This window comes from Apium graveolens, chromosome 7 (assembly GCF_009905375.1).
Source record: "Apium graveolens cultivar Ventura chromosome 7, ASM990537v1, whole genome shotgun sequence".
Taxonomy (NCBI): Eukaryota; Viridiplantae; Streptophyta; class Magnoliopsida; order Apiales; family Apiaceae; genus Apium; species Apium graveolens.
Genome location: NC_133653.1, coordinates 62,510,269 through 62,526,977, shown reverse-complemented (window position 1 = coordinate 62,526,977; position 16,709 = coordinate 62,510,269). Strand labels below are relative to the sequence as shown.

At 37.5% G+C, this 16,709-nt stretch overlaps 1 non-coding gene across 1 annotated transcript; it reads left to right on the top strand.

Annotated features, from left to right (window-relative positions):
- Positions 1-5,685: 5,685 nt before the first annotated feature.
- On the top strand, positions 5,686-5,792 carry LOC141675775 (small nucleolar RNA R71). The gene has a single exon (XR_012556410.1). It is a non-coding gene; the product is annotated as a small nucleolar RNA R71 (small nucleolar RNA).
- Positions 5,793-16,709: the final 10,917 nt, after the last annotated feature.

The following is a 16,709-nucleotide window of genomic DNA, read 5'->3' as shown; positions in this document are numbered from 1 at the left end:
ATTGCCTGTACTGCAGGTCCAAACTGTGCCCGGTCGACAGAGAGTCGCACAAATCAAATCCAAGTCAAAATCCTCAGCAGTCTTTTCATTCCAGTTCTCCTCCTCGGGCTTCCTCTCTCGCTGTCCAATCACACGGCGAATCGCCGCAGGATGATAATCAACCGTCAGCCAACGGACCACAGAAAACCCATTCTTTTCAGCCTTCGCGTTCGCGTAGAACTCGCGAACAACGCTCATCGGTACCGCTTCGGGTGACTCACAAAAAGCTATCCACCCCTTTTCTGCAATCATGGGTAGCAATTCACCATCCCTCCCCGATGGCAAAAACCCCCTCTCCTTCAGAATCGGCTTCCCCAACAGCCTAGTGTACTCCTCCTCCGCGGCTCTGTCAGTTAACCGAGGCCTTGCAGCAGTACCCCTCGATGAATCAGCAGTAGGAACTGTGCTGCTGCTGTCAATAGTGCGTGCTCTCTTGGGTGCCATTGATTCGTGAATAAAAGCGTGTAAGAACTGATATTTGATGTTTGTGAGAGGGTTTAAGTGTAGGAAGTTTTGTGGGAGATATGTAGGATAGGTGTATGTATATATAGGGTGTGGATTAGATTAGGGTTTGGGAATTAAGGGATAAAATGATGAGGTAGTGGGAACAAATCGTGGGTTTATGGGCTAAAACTGTTTTTGTGTTTGTTTGTTTTTTTTTTCTGAACTGTAAAAAAAATTTCTGGTACTCGACCCCTGCGCGACCGCTCAGCATAGCTGCGCGGGCGCTCAGCTTGCTGCGCGGGCGCGCAGGGGGTCACTGGAAATTTTTTTTTTTTTTCAGCCCCTGTTTTCTGATTTTTTTGTGTTTTTGGATAGGTTATTAACTTCTAAGGGTTCCTGTAACAATAATTCATGGGTTGCCTCCCACGCAGTGCTTCTTTTTCGTCATTAGCTTGACGTTTCGTACCCTGCTCAAGTAGTCAACAAAATGGCGCTAACCACTTCTCGGTTTGCCATGTCCCCATAGTAGTGCTTCAACCGCTGACCGTTAACCTTGAATGCTTGGTCCGGATCATTCTCAAAAATTTCCACCGCTCCATGTGGAAACACAGTTTTGACAATAAAAGGTCCAGACCACTTTGATTTCAACTTCCCAGGAAAAAGTCGGAGCCGAGAGTTGAATAAAAGAACTTGTTGCCCTGGCACAAATAACTTAGGATGTAGCTTCCTATTGTGTCACCTCTTCACCTTTTCCTTATACATTTTGTTATTTTCGTACGCTTGAAGTCGAAATTCATCCAGTTCATTAAGCTGAAGCATTCTTTTCTTACCAGCTGCATCTAAATCCAGGTTCAACTTCTTCAATGCCCAGTAGGCCTTATGCTCAAGCTCCGCAGGTAGATGACATCCCTTTCCGTACACCAACTGAAACGGTGACATCCCAAGTGGAGTTTTGTATGATGTTCTGTAAGCCCAAACAGCTTCATCGAGCTTTAAAGACCAATCCTTCCTTGACGGACAAACAACCTTCTCTAGAATGCGCTTTATCTCTCTGTTAGACACTTCCGCTTGACCATTTGTTTGCGGATGATAGGCAGTAGCTACTCGATTCACATTATAACGCTGCATCATAGAAGTGAACTTTCGGTTGCAAAAATGCGATCCTTCATCACTTATGATTACCCGAGGTGTTCCAAACCTTGTGAAAATTTGCTTATGAAGAAAATTTAGCACTGCCTTTGCATCATTTATCGGTAAAGCTTTAACTTCGACCCATTTTGAGACATAATCGACTGCCAGCAAGATGTACTGATTATTGCAAGACGAGATAAAAGGCCCCATGAAATCGATTCCCCATACATCAAAGACCTCGACTTCAAGCATCACATTTAATGGCATTTCATCCTTCCTTGACAAATTTCCCACTCTTTGGCAACGATCACACCTTAAAACAAAATGATGAGCATCCTTGAACAAAGTAGGCCAGAAAAAACCTGCTTGCAGAATACGAGCTGCCGTCTTCCCACCGCCATAGTTCCACCATAAACCGTGGAATGGAAGTCTCGTAATATCCCCTCCATCTCACAGAACGGGATACATCTCCTGATGATCTGGTCAGCTCCCTGTCTAAACAAATATGGTTCATCCCACATATACCACTTCACCTCATGCAGAAACTTCTTCTTTTGAGCGGATGTCAAATTAGGAGGCATTATATTGCTGACGAGATAGTTTACAATATCTGCAAACCATGGTTCTTCCTCCTGAATTGCAAACAACTGCTCATCCGGAAAAGATTCATTGATTAACGTCCTATCTTGTGAAGTAGAATCGGAATTCTCCAACCTGGAGAGATGGTCAGCTACTTGATTCTCAGTACCTTTTCTATCTTTGATCTCTAACTCAAATTCCTGAAGTAAAAGCACCCAACGAATGAGTCTTGGCTTCGAATCCTTCTTGGAAACCAGATAGCGAATAGCTGCATGATCAGTGAATACTGTTACTTTCGTACCAAGCAGATAAGATCGAAATTTCTCAAAGCCAAAAACTATAGCCAAAAGCTCCTTCTCAGTAGTGGTGTAGTTCAATTGACCACCATTTAAAGTCTTACTCGCATAGTAGACCACATGGAAGAGATTTTTCTTGCGCTGTCCCAGAACTGCACCTACCGTATAATCACTCGCATCACACATCATCTCAAATGGTTCTGTCCAATCTGGTGCTGTAATGACTGGTGCCGTGATCAAACTCTTCTTGAGAGTCTCGAATGCTGCCAAACATTCATTATCAAATTTGAACGGCACATCTTTCTCAAGCAAATTGCACAACGGCTTAGATATCTTTGAAAAGTCCTTGATGAATCGCCGATAAAAACCCGCATGACCAAGAAAACTACGGATTCCTTTCACAGAATTAGGTGGGGGAAGATTTTCAATGACTCCCACCTTGGCCTTGTCCACCTCCAGACCCTTGCTAGAGACCTTATGCCCAAGGATAATGCCTTCACGCACCATAAAGTGACATTTCTCCCAATTAAGCACCAAATTAGTTTCCACGCATCTTTTGAGTACGGCGCGCAGATTATTCAAACATTCATCATATGAGTGTCCAAAGACGGAGAAGTCATCCATGAACACTTCGACGTTATTTCCAATCATGTCAGAGAATATAGCCATCATACATCTCTGAAAGGTGGCCGGGGCACCACATAACCCAAACGAAACTCTGCGAAAAGCAAACGTGCCAAATGGACAAGTGAAGGTAGTCTTTTCCTGATCCTCTGGTGTAATACAAATCTGATTATACCCGGAATAACCATCCAGAAGACAAAAATACTCATGACCCGCCAATTTGTCAAGCATCTGATCAATAAATGGAAGGGGGAAGTGATCCTTCCTTGTGGCTTTGTTCAATTTTCTATAATCCATGCATACTCTCCATCCTGTAACTGTTCGAGTAGGGATGAGCTCATTCTTTTCATTTGCGACCACAGTGATACCTCCCTTCTTAGGTACACATTGTACGGGGCTCACCCATGAGCTGTCAGAAATAGGATAAATGATGCCTGCATCTAGCCATTTCAGAATTTCTTTCTTCAACACCTCCTTCATGATGGGATTCAGTCTTCGCTACTGTTCCACAGTTGGCTTACTACCTTCCTCTAGCAGAATTTTATGCATACAATATGAAGGACTTATCCCCTTGATGTCTGCTATGGTCCATCCTATAGCCGATTTGAATTCTCTCAAAATCCTTAAGAGCTTGTCTTCCTCACTACCTGAAAGGTCAGATGAAATAATAACAGGTAACGTAGATGAATCACCTAAAAAAGCATACCTCAAGTGTTCAGGTAATGGCTTGAGCTCCAAGGTAAGTGCTTCCTCTATTGATGGTTTGAGCTTCCCTTCTGCGTTCTTGAGGTCAGAAGTACCAAGAGATTCAAATGGTATGTCCAGCTTTCGCTTCCAGGGAGAAGCGTTCAGATATTGTAATTGCTCGTTGCTATCTTCATCATCGCTGTCAAAATCCCCCACTAAGGCCTTTTCCAATGCATCAGACATTAGCATGTGATCGAGTTCCGAAGTAACCGCAGAATCAATCACATCCACTTTTAAGCACTCCTCATCTTCTGTAGGGAATTTCATTGCCTTGAATACGTTGAAGGTCACATCCTGATCTTGGACCCGCATAGTAAGTTCCCCTTTTTGCACATCTATCAAGGTACGGCCAGTAGCCAAGAAAGGCCTTCCCAAGATTATGGGAATCTTCTTATCTTCCTCAAAATCCAGAATAACAAAATCTGCAGGAAAGAAGAGTTTATCCACCTTGACGAGCACATCCTCAACTATGCCCCTTGGGTAAGTAATGGAACGGTCAGCCAATTGTAGTGACATGTATGTGGGTTTTGGATCAGGCAGATCCAGTTTTTTAAAGATCGACAACGGCATCAGATTAATGCTTGCTCCCAAATCACAAAGGCACTTGTCAAACGTCAGATTGCCAATTGTGCAAGGAATGGTGAAGCTTCCTGGATCTTTCAGTTTTGGTGGTAACTTTTGTTACAGAACAGCGCTGCATTCTTCCGTGAGAGCAACGGTTTCAAGGTCATCCAGTTTCACCTTCCTTGACAGAATAGTCTTCATAAACTTCGCATAACTAGGCATTTGTTCAAGAGCTTCAACGAAAGGTATATTGATGTGAAGTTTCTTGAACACCTCCAGAAACTTCCCGAACTGTCTATCCAGCTTTTGTTGCTGCAATCTCTTAGGAAAAGGTGGTGGATGATAGAGCTGTTTCTCCCCTGTATTAGCCTCAGGCAGAGTGTGTTCAACAGTAGTCTTCCTTGGTTCCGCCACTTTCTCCTTTTGCTTAGATTCTTCACCTCTAATTTCAGCTTCTAATTCTTTTGCCTTTTCAGCATCAGCTACTTTTCCAGACCTTAAGGTAATAGCCTTGACTTGCTCTTTAGCTTCCTTCCTGCCTGGTACTTCCGTGTCACTGGAAAGAGTGCCAGGTTGACGATTGAGCACTGCATTGGCTAATTGACCGATTTGATTTTCCAAGGTCTTGATAGAAACCGCCTGACTCTTGCACAACAGCTTAAGTTCCTCAAAATCAGCACTAGTAGGTGCAGCTGCACTTCCTTGTTGAGGATATGATTGCCTTGTAGCATACTGCTGAGGTTGCTGGAATCCAGGTGGGTTAAACTGTTTACTCACTCCTTGCTGATATGGTGGCTGAATAGCATTCTGATTATTCCCCCAGTTGAAATTTGGATGATTTCTGTTGTTAGGATGATAGGTTGCTGGCACAAGCTGCTGTTGTCGCTGATAATTATTCACATACTGAACAGATTCGTTGACAAGAGAACACTGATCTGTAGCATGAGAACCTGCACAAAGCTCACAAACCATAGCTATTTGATTAACTCCATACATAGCCAAAGAATCAACCTTCATTGATAACGCTTGGAGCTGGGCTGCAATAGCGGTGGCTGCATTAACTTCCAGAATACCTGCTACCTTGCCTGACGTCATCCTCTGAGTTGGGTTTTGATGCTCATTTGCAGCCATCGTCTCTATAAGATTATACGCCTCAGTATAACTTTTAGCCCATAAGGCGCCTCCAGCTGCTGCATCGAGCATGGGCCGAGATTGAGCCCCCAAACCATTATAGAAACCAGTGATCACCATCCAATCCGGCATTCCATGATGTGGACATTTTCTCAACATTTCCTTGTAGCGTTCCCAAGCCTCGCACATAGACTCCGTAGGTTGCTGCGCAAATTGAGTAAGAGCACTCCTCATAGCAGCAGTCTTTGCCATCGGATAAAACTTCACCAGAAACTTTTGCGCAAGATCTTGCCACGTAGTGATGGACCCAGCTGGTTTAGAATGTAACCAGTCTTTAGCCTTGTCCCTTAGTGAGAATGGGAAAAGCCTCAACTTGATAGCCTCATCAGTCACGCCATTATACTTAAAAGTGCTGCAGATCTCGACAAAATTCCTTATGTGCATGTTGGGGTCTTCAGTTGCCGTTCCTCCAAAAGAAACAGAATTCTGCACCATCTGAATAGTGCCCGGCTTGATTTCAAAGGTGTTAGCTTGAATAGCCGGATGAAGGATGCTTGACTGAATGTCATCAATTTTAGGCCGAGAAAAATCCATAAGAGCTGGATCAGCTTGAACAATACGATCTCCCATGTTTACTGGTTCTTTCTGCTCAGTTCCTGAATCCGAATCCTCAAAATCTAACTTCTCCGGAATATCAAGAACTTCGTCTGTCTCCTCAGCTGTATCTAAAGTCCTCTTGCGAGCACGAGAACGAGTTTGCATAAACGCTTGCTAAAGTACCTGAAACACAACCGAAAAAAAAGAAGAAAAAAATAAGTAACTACTACGTCCTAATCACTGAGTCCTAATGACCAATGATGGTAAGTACATAAAATAAACAAATACGCCGAGTCCTCGGCAGCGGCGCCAAAAACTTGTTAGGGCGAAAACACGTGCTAATATTCACGCAAGTATACGCGTTCGCAAGTAATATAGAATACTTTCTAGTTCGTTCCCTCAGAGACTCAGACTAAATTATTGTCTAATTAAACTCACTCACCAATGTATGATTACTTCTCAATGTTAAGATAATAACACTTAAAATTGTTGATTAAATATTAACTATAATTAACGACTTAATTAACCACTTAACTAATACTTCAATTTATCAATAATAAACACTCATGAGATCACAACTTCATTATTACTTTCTTCTATAGCCATTGTTATTACCTTTAGCATGTGACAGTGATGATATTAATCGAATAACACGAAACTGATAAAAGCCAACTTTTATTGTACTAATACCATTCTACCAAGCATCCACAATTAAGATAGAAGTTGAATAGTCATGAATTATGTTGAGTTCCCATATGTCTACAGAAATTGACAACACAACGATTTAAGCACAAGTTATTCTTTTTGATTACATAGGGCAAATAAAACTGTTAGAGTTATCCACTAATCATGCACAACGTACATGAACCTATGCTAGCATGGCAAGTTCTAAATCTCAAGATCCACCGTCGCTTCACAAGAGATTAACACCCTATCTTATATGTTCGCGACGCACATAAGACGAATACGCACAACCAATACTAGATATCAAACAATCATCACACACTAAAGTATTAAACAATTAACTAAAGAATTCCATAATAAATCCGTTGCAACCCCATGATCACGATTAGCCCATAATAGAACTTATCGCCATCATGGGTTCATATGAAATCATGATAAACAAACACAAGAAAATAATAACTAAACTAATTATATTAAAACAGAGTACGTCACAAGAGTAAATAAGTCAAAGCAAGAAAACTAGCATCCAACGTTACAACGAAACAAGAATCACAAGAAAATATGCTTCCTCTTCGTTGCGGTGTGCTAAATCGGTCTTCTTCCTTATCTCCTTCGCTTCTTGCGTAAAACACAATCTTCTTTTTTTCCAAACCCCCCTGTGAAAACGTCTCAAATCTACTTATATAATAGTCCCATAAAACTCAGATTTCATAGAAGTTGGAAGCCAAACAGAATTAGAAGTCTAAAATAATTCAGCAAAATTCCCGACCCTGCGCGGCCGCTCAGCATAGCTGCGCGGGCGCGCAGGCCTCTACTGGAAAAAATCCAAGTTTGCTCCGTTTCTTCGCCGTAATCTGCCCGTTCCTTTCCTCTCGCAATGGTGAACACATGCCAAGGCTTATTCTTGATGATTCCTCCCCCGAAATGCAACTAATACCCTGAAATGCATAAACACTAGAAAAACGCATCAAATACACAAAATACTTGATTTCAAGACACCAATTTATGCCATTTTAAGACGTTCTAAGTGGTATAAAATGCCACTTATCAGTTTGTCAGATGTAAATTTACAAATTGTAAATCCTAATTTTAATTATTATAGTTTAGCACGGGTACATTTTCCGAAAAAGTTTTTTTCAAATTCATTACACTAACCTTCCGGGCCGGCCCTATGTATTTGGATGTCCTAGGCGGGATTCAAAAATGGTGCCCCATATTCATAACAAAAAAATCACAATAAGATATATTCATTATATGAAAGAAAACTTACTTGAATCTAAAGTAGCAAGTGAATATAATAAATTTCGTGTACGCTAAATATCCAAGTTTTCAACCTCCCCACTGATGTAGTATCATGAATATAGAACAGTCATCATTACTAGTACACAACAATGTCAAAATAAAGTTATAAAAATGAGTTTACCTTTATTAATTTTGAAACTTTTTTCTAGGCTTTTGAGATGTGAATCTCTCTATGATTTTGCTATAATCTAGAGAACTTACCAGCTCACTTTCAATAGACAATAAAGCCAATCCATTAAGTCTATCTTTAGACATCGAAGAGCGGAGATAATATTTGATCAGTTTCAATCTAGAAAATGTCCTTTCCTCCTCTACCACTATAACAGGAATGGTCACAACGATTCTATAAGCTATCCAAGCATTTGGATAATTTCTCTGCTTCCGCCGCTTTCAATTTCTTTTGCCTTTTTTGATACCCCGATAACCGGTTATGCTTCATTTTCAAATTATCTAGTCATCAAACAAAATAATGCAATTAATTTTAGTCACCAATCCCAAATCAGTAAATCACAAAAGACATACTACTTTTTACAAAAACAAATCTCAATTATTCTCTAATTATTCACTTCAAATCCTTAAATTGAAAAATAATAATAAACAAATAGTAAATTACAATATTATTAAAAAAGTAATTAGAATAGAAATCTTTAAACCATACATGTGTTATAATTGCTGATTGCAAAGCACAGATGATCCGATCTTCACGATGAGTCGATGACTTCCAGTGTTCTGTATTTTATTCGGTAGCTAAGAGAGGGAAGGAGAGGGTTTTGTACTTTTATTATATGACTTCATCTGGCCACCTGGGGTAATGGGTATAGACGCGCATAGTCCAAAAACTCAATTTCTCCAAACCTTTCACATTTTTACTTTGTTTTGTTTATTAAATAAATTTATTAATTATATTTTTAAAGTAAATTAAAGTAAATTATATTTTAATTTTAAAATAAAGTTATCACAAAGATAATAATATATTTTAAAATTTTAATATGTCCCCCAATCACATATATGTTAATGTATTCTAATTAAAATTTGTATTTTCAAAATATAAAAATATAAAAAATAAATAATATAAAAAATAAATACACCTATATACATATGTTATTGAAATATTTTTGTGCCCCTGTGCGCGGTGGTGCCCTAGGCGGCCGCCTTGGTCGCCTTACCCAAGGGTCGGCCCTGCTAACCTTTATTAGTAGATATTTATTCATCTTACAAAAATTAAGATCGGATTTTTAAAATGCCAAAAAAAAATGTTTATCAAATAAAAATAGTCAAAATTTTATTTTTATTATAATTTAAAGCTATAACTTTTAAGAAAAAATTTACCCTTTATATTTAGAAATATATTAAAAAAACCTCTTTAGCTTAATGGAAAAAGAAATGCTATGAACTATGAAGAGACAATGAAGGGTCTTTGGCTTTAGGGCAGATTCATCGATTCACCGTAGGACCTTGGACAATTGTACGGTAATAAAATGGAGGGTTCAAAGGAAAAATGTGTGATTATGGGAAGTGAGGAATGAAACTTCTTAAAATCCGTACTCTTTCTTAATATCTAGATTATATTTTATTGGTACATAAAAGTATTGAAGTATCAAATTAATAAATTTTGGTACCTATCTAACACAAATTGACTTTTATTTTATCTAAATTTTGTTTTTATTAGTTAGTGTTTATCCAAATGTATATATTTACTATTAATTTAAAAATTATATTTTTTATCAATAATTAAGTAATATTAAATAAAGAATATTGAAAAAAACTAATTATAAAATATATATAAGATAATATTAATTATATTAAATTATCTAAAATAACCATAGTTATAGAAATCGGAATTCAGACCAAATCGGTTGAGCGACCGATTTACGATTTATTAAAAATCGAGAATTTAATGAAATATTAAATTCGAATAAAATCAAATATAATTTAATATTATGATTAAAATTTATATGTCAAATATAAATGTTATGTGATACAGGGTCATCTTAATAAACAGAAATCGGGCCATAAAATTGGGCATTATGTAGTATGGTCCATGGATATAGTGGCTCATATCATTGTTAAAATATGTTGTACCTTTTTTCCTTTGAATAAAACGTACTTGCATTACTTAAATCATATCCATATCTAGTACATTTATAATAAACTTAGGCGGAATATCCGACCATTGACATAGAATAGAATAGGCAGTTCTTACTAGTTCATGCACCGCCCTATTCGCGGAATAATATACAAACTTAACTAGCATCAGCTTTATGTGTGTTCAAAAGTTGGGTATAATCCCGAATAATTGTACCAAAGAATCCTTCCCTTGCATTTCCATTACACACATCAGCATGCACTTGGCAATCAGTTTCAATAATATATTGATCAAACTTCCTTGCAATCACCCACGACAAAGCTTCTTTCAATCCTATAACTTTAGCCTCCCTCGAATTTCAAGCTCCATCTACCTTTCCATTTTTTGCACGCAGGAATGCACCCTGTGAGCTTCGAAGAACACAACTAGACCAATGCTTCCATTATGAAACACAGCAGTGTCCGTGTTGACCTTTATCTAACCATCCATTGGACTCCTCCATACATGGTCACCCATATTCTTACCGTTTGCCATTACATGATCCTCATTCCAATTTGTTAAAAAAAACATAACTTTAGCCTTACTCCAAATGCAGACCCATTAATCCTGTTACAAAGCCACTTGTTTCTTTGATTCTAAATACTCTAACAGATTAAGCCAACCTGAACACATTTCTCCCTCGTGCAGCGGGGAAAAATCTTCCGTAAGATTATGAAAGATGTGACATGAGGTGATACTGTTAGGTCACACAACACTGTAGAAGGGGGTTGAATATAGTGTATAATACAATCAAATCAATTTCGAACACAAGTAATAGTAAACAGATATATTCAATATAATAAACTCTGTTACAATGGAATTGTTCTCTCTCAGTGATGAACAAATATCACGAGAGCTGCTAGGTTATAATGTATGATCTTCTCGATAATGATAACACATATAGTGTAAACCTATGTCTGTGTTTATATAGTACACAGTTACAAGATAATTTCTAATTGATATGTAATATAATTCTGTCTCCTAAAATATATCAATCAGATATCTTATACAATTCTTTCAGTCCTCTAACTCTTTCCATGCATGTCTTCTTTTGTATTAGTCTCGATCTTCTTTCCTGTAAATCAGCTTCATTCCTTAACTGTTAGTCCTCCCGTACTTAAGTTCTAATATCCATCTTCTGATATTTATCTTCTGATAATCTAAGTTCTGATATCCTTAAGTTCTGACTTCCAGTAAGTACTGATTCCAGTAAGTACTGATATTTCCAGTTTGTTAAGATCTGAAAACTAAACATGAAACATATTAGACATGATATCTCAAATATATCTAACAGACACATTCAGCAACTGTTGTACATCTGTATTATACCACACTATTCTTGCAAACTCACATGTAAATAACATATGAGTATCCATTTCGATGTGATGTATGCACCAAAGACACATTGCACTTTCAACAACCTATTTCACTGCTAACGCAAACACCATTGGGAGACATCTTTTACAAGTACGCCATAAAAACGGAGTCACTTTTCCTGGCATAGCTTTGTCCAAAACTTCTTATGCACATTATTATACTCCCCTTGCAGCCCCCGATAGTAACTTTTAACTATAAACATTTATCTGTTATCTAGTAACTAGAACCAAACATCTCTAATCCCATACAAAGCAATAGGCACACGTTTAATTAACTCAGCATCTCTACTATTAAACACATCATTAATCAACTCCATATCCCACCTTGTACCTGTTTCATCAAACAAATTATTCACTTTAATATCTTTCAGATACTCAGGCATTATTGTTATCAAACAACCATTTTCTACATTAGGTAACCACGGTACATGCCAGACCCTTGTTTCACACCCATCACCAATTTAATGCATAGCCCTCACCTTGACAACATCCATAGCCTCCATTAGAATTCTCCACACATAGCTGGGATTTTTTCCCCACCTCTGCATCAAGAAAAGACGTTGAAGGGTAATACCATGTTTTGCCAACATGGCCAAATAAACTTTTGCTAGTCTCTTACCCCTAAACCCCCACAACTCTGGGCATACATATCCTCGACCATGACATCCATTTTATCCCTTTTCTTGTGAACCCCCTTCCCCATAAAAAACCATTCATCTTGCGTTCTATATCCTTACAAATCCCAGATGGTATAAGAAACAGATTGATCCAAAAATTAGGAATTGTTTGAGTTGCAGAAGATAATAAAGTTAGTTTGCCTTGCTTAGATAAATCCTTACCAGCCCAACCCTGCAGTTTTTGGGGCACCTTCTCTTTCAATAAATTAAATACTTCAGCTTTATTTCGGTCTACATTAATCGGCATACCAAGATACCTCCCTAGTGTTGCTGTCTTATGCACTTGTAGCACATTACACACCACTGCTCGATCTTCAACTTTTGTATTAGGGCTAAAGCTTATAATCGACTTATTATAATTCACCATTTGTCCCGACACACATTCATATTTATGTAAAATGCTTCTCAATAGCTGCTTCAGCATGTACAGCCTTAAAAAGAAATAAAAATCATCTGCAAAAAGTAGATGAGATACAGAAGGCGTACCCCTTGCAACTCTACAACCATGTATGAGCTCATTATCTTCATACTGCTTCAAGATCACACTCAATCCTTCAGCGTATAGAATTTATACAGGGTACGATAGGATCTCCCTGTCTAACTCCGCGCTGAGGTATTCCATGCACATCCCTAAAAAAACTATAAGACACCGACCTTATACACTACATAACCCTATCAATCCACAATTGAAGAAAACTAAATTTATAAAGCATGAACTCTATAAAGTGTCATTGTAACATATCATATGCCTTTGAAATATCCACTTTTAACCCAGAAACATCCACTAGCCCCTGTATTTTCCTCCGAATATAATGGTTGACCTCAAAAGTAATAATGGCATTACCAGTTAGAAGTCGGTGATCAATGAAGGTACTTTGTTGCTCAGAAATTATCGTATTAAGGACCACTTTCTCTCTATTAGCCATAACTTTAGACAAAATTCGCATCAATGCATTACATAGAGAAATTGGCCTAAGGTCCATAACTCATTTTGGTTGCTTTACTTTAGGAATCAGGCAAACCAAAGTTTTATTAATATTTTCAGGCAAGATATCTGTAGCAAAAAAAATTTCTACAGAACTCACACACAACAATGCCTACTATATTCCAATATGCTTCTAAGAATAAAGGGTTCAAACCATCAATTCTGGTGCCTTGTCTTGGTGCATAGAAAAAATAGAAGCCTTAACTTCCACATATTTAATTGGCATTATAAGGGCCTCCTTCTGTTCTTCATCAAGTTGCTTAAACTGAATTCTAGTTGAAAACTTTTCCCGGAATTTGAGGTTTTCAATTTTTTTTAAAGTAATCTGTAATTACCTCCTAAATTTCCTCCTCCATTTCCTTCCACTCCCCATTTTTGTCCTTTAATCTTTTAATTTTTTTATGCTCCTTTCTCGTAAATGCATACTTATGAAAGAATCTTGTATTTTTATCCCCATCTCGAAGCCAAAATTATTTAGCTCTTTGATGCTAAAATATTTCCTGCTTCTCAAGCAACTTCAGATAGTTTCATCGCGCTTCACCATACTGTCTCACCCCTTTAGCATCTCGACAAGTACGCAACCCTTTCATCTCATTCATATACCTTATAATCTGCAACTTAATTTTTTCCCATTAACCGCTTATCTCGTTCTCAGTCCAGCACTTCTGAATAATACTGTTTCAGTTATTCTCTTTTATCCGTATATTTTCAAACCGAAATCTTATTTTTTCTGTAAATACACTTTCTTATGCAACTTCAAGAATAAGGGCATGTGATCAGACGTGGACATATAAAGAATCTGGACATCTGCACATTGGAACAGCTCAAACCACTCTTTAGTAGCCAAACCTCGATCCAACCTCTCTTGCACCCATGTCTCTGTCCCCCTCGATCTCTTCCATGTATACCTATTTTCTGAAAAACCTAAATCTACCAGATCTCAATCCATTATAACCTCTGAGAAATTGTTAGGACGAAAACATGTGCTAAAAATCACGCAAGTATACGCGTTCGCAAGTAGTATAAGATATAAATCAGATTCATTCCCACAGAGACTCTTTTTGGTTAACTTAAGATTATGTACCTATTCAACAATGGTATGGCTATTGCTCAATACTAAGACAAAAACAAGTTGAGATGTTTATAACTAAGAAATAAACTATCATGCAATTAACTAAGAGATTAAAACAGATTGAATTAACTATATGAAACAACATGGGATTCTAACTTCATTAAATACATCATTCATAGTCATTGTTCTTAACCTTAGCATGTAATGGTGATGACAACTAATCAGATAACACGAAACTAGTAAATGCCAACTTTCGTTATACGAATACCCTAATACCAGATATCCACAAAAGAGATAGAAGCGGAATATACACCAATTATGTTGAGACCCTATATGTCTATAGAATTTGACAACATAAAGGTTTAATGAACAAGTTATCTATCGTGATTACATAGGGCAAGTAATATGGTTATAATTACCTATGAATCATGCATAACAAATACATGAACCTATGTTAGCATGACAATTTATAAATCTCTATATCCACTTTCGCTTCAATAGAGATTAACACGCTATCTTATATGTTAGCTACGCACATAAGACGAATAAGTACAACCAATACTAGGATATCAATCAATCACCACACACCAAGATATTGAAATAAATTAACTATAGAAATCCATAAGTAAATCCGTTAGAACCCAACGATAACGATTAATTCATAATCGAACTCATCGTCACCATGGGTTCCAATAAAAGCATGATAATAAACAATATAAGAGTACTAGGGTTTAAAGACAAATCGAAAACAAGCATCCAAGTATTAACTATACTAAAGAAAACAAAAGTCTTCTTCTATGTAGCCTTCTCGTGCTCTTTAGGTCTTCTTATTGCTCTCCCCTCGCTCCGTGTTGTTAAAAATGTCTTTTTATTAATATCAATTAATAAACAGGGCGTGGGCGTGCTACTTTCGGCCACGGCCGTGTTGGAATAGTGATTTCTGGAGCGTGGGCGCGCTGATTCTGGAGCGGCCGCGCTGGCCTTTTGGAAATTTTCTGACAATTCTTCTTTTGGCCGTATCTTGAGTTCTGTTCATCAGAATTAGGCGATTCAACTTCCCACGCAAAGCTAATGAGATTCTTTATAATTTGGGAATGTCCTTAAATTCAGATTATTGGCTCTTTTCAGCATATATTCAATAAAAGCTCCATTCATCCTCCAACTAGTCCCTGTAATGTACAAACACAAAAACACATCAAAAGTACCAACAACTTGAGTCCAAAACACCAACTTAAGCTTGTAATGAAGCATTCCAAGTAGATATAAAATCCACTTATCACACCACCAAACTTGAAACGATGTTTTTCCTCAAGCATAAACAGACTCAAATCTATAAAACAAACCTAATGCATGAATGCAACTACGTGAATGTGACTAAATGACAATGCCATCGATCCCCTCAGAATAACCATAACCAAATGAATAAGCCGATGCCTCTAAGAATGCAATGACTCAAAAAAGAGCTCGAATAAATCCCATAAACCAACTCACAAACCAGAAATGTGTGTGTGTGGGATGCTTAGCAGATATACTCTGGATACTAGATCAATAACCATAACTTATCTTTCATCAAAACAATCACAAGATTATGAACATAATAGATGTTAAACGCATAATGACTCTCAACACTTCCTTCCTACTAGAGTTATACAAGGATTCATGCTATTATTGAACACATAACAAAGATGCTTATTTGACCGTACAATGAGTGAGGTCCCACAAGACTTATACAATAATATCCATATAGCGAGCGTTAGGTTAGCGAATCCCAAACTATCAAAGCCTTAGGTCACTAGGCACAAAGTCCCCTAGAACTTAATAATCGAGTATTAAAGAGCTCACTCTTGATCAATTATGCATAAACACATACTTTTATTTTTTTTATGTTTCTCTTTTTTTTTTCTTTTTTTTTTCTTTTTTTCAATGATTTCTGAATGAGTGTGTTTCGCTCCATCTCATTCAACCCTAGACTACTCATAAAACTATGAGTCGACTACTAGTCATTTGACGCCTAGCCTTATTCACAACTAACAATGAATTCCAAGTTTTTCTCCAGTTTAAAAATTAGTGTTTTTTTATCATTACGAGAATATCAAAAATTCTAAATATAACCAAGTGATTAAATCTCAACAAATAAACAAGTATGACCATGATCTAGTTCAAAAGCAATCTATAAGACTTGTGGAATTTTTTTGTTTCTGGGAATGCAAATCAATTCATTAGACTTAATCAACCCTCTATTCGACATCGCTACACTCAAATCAACATCGACCAATCAATCAGAAATAACTCAACCTAAGGGATCATGTTATATGCATGCAAATGCAACTATATGA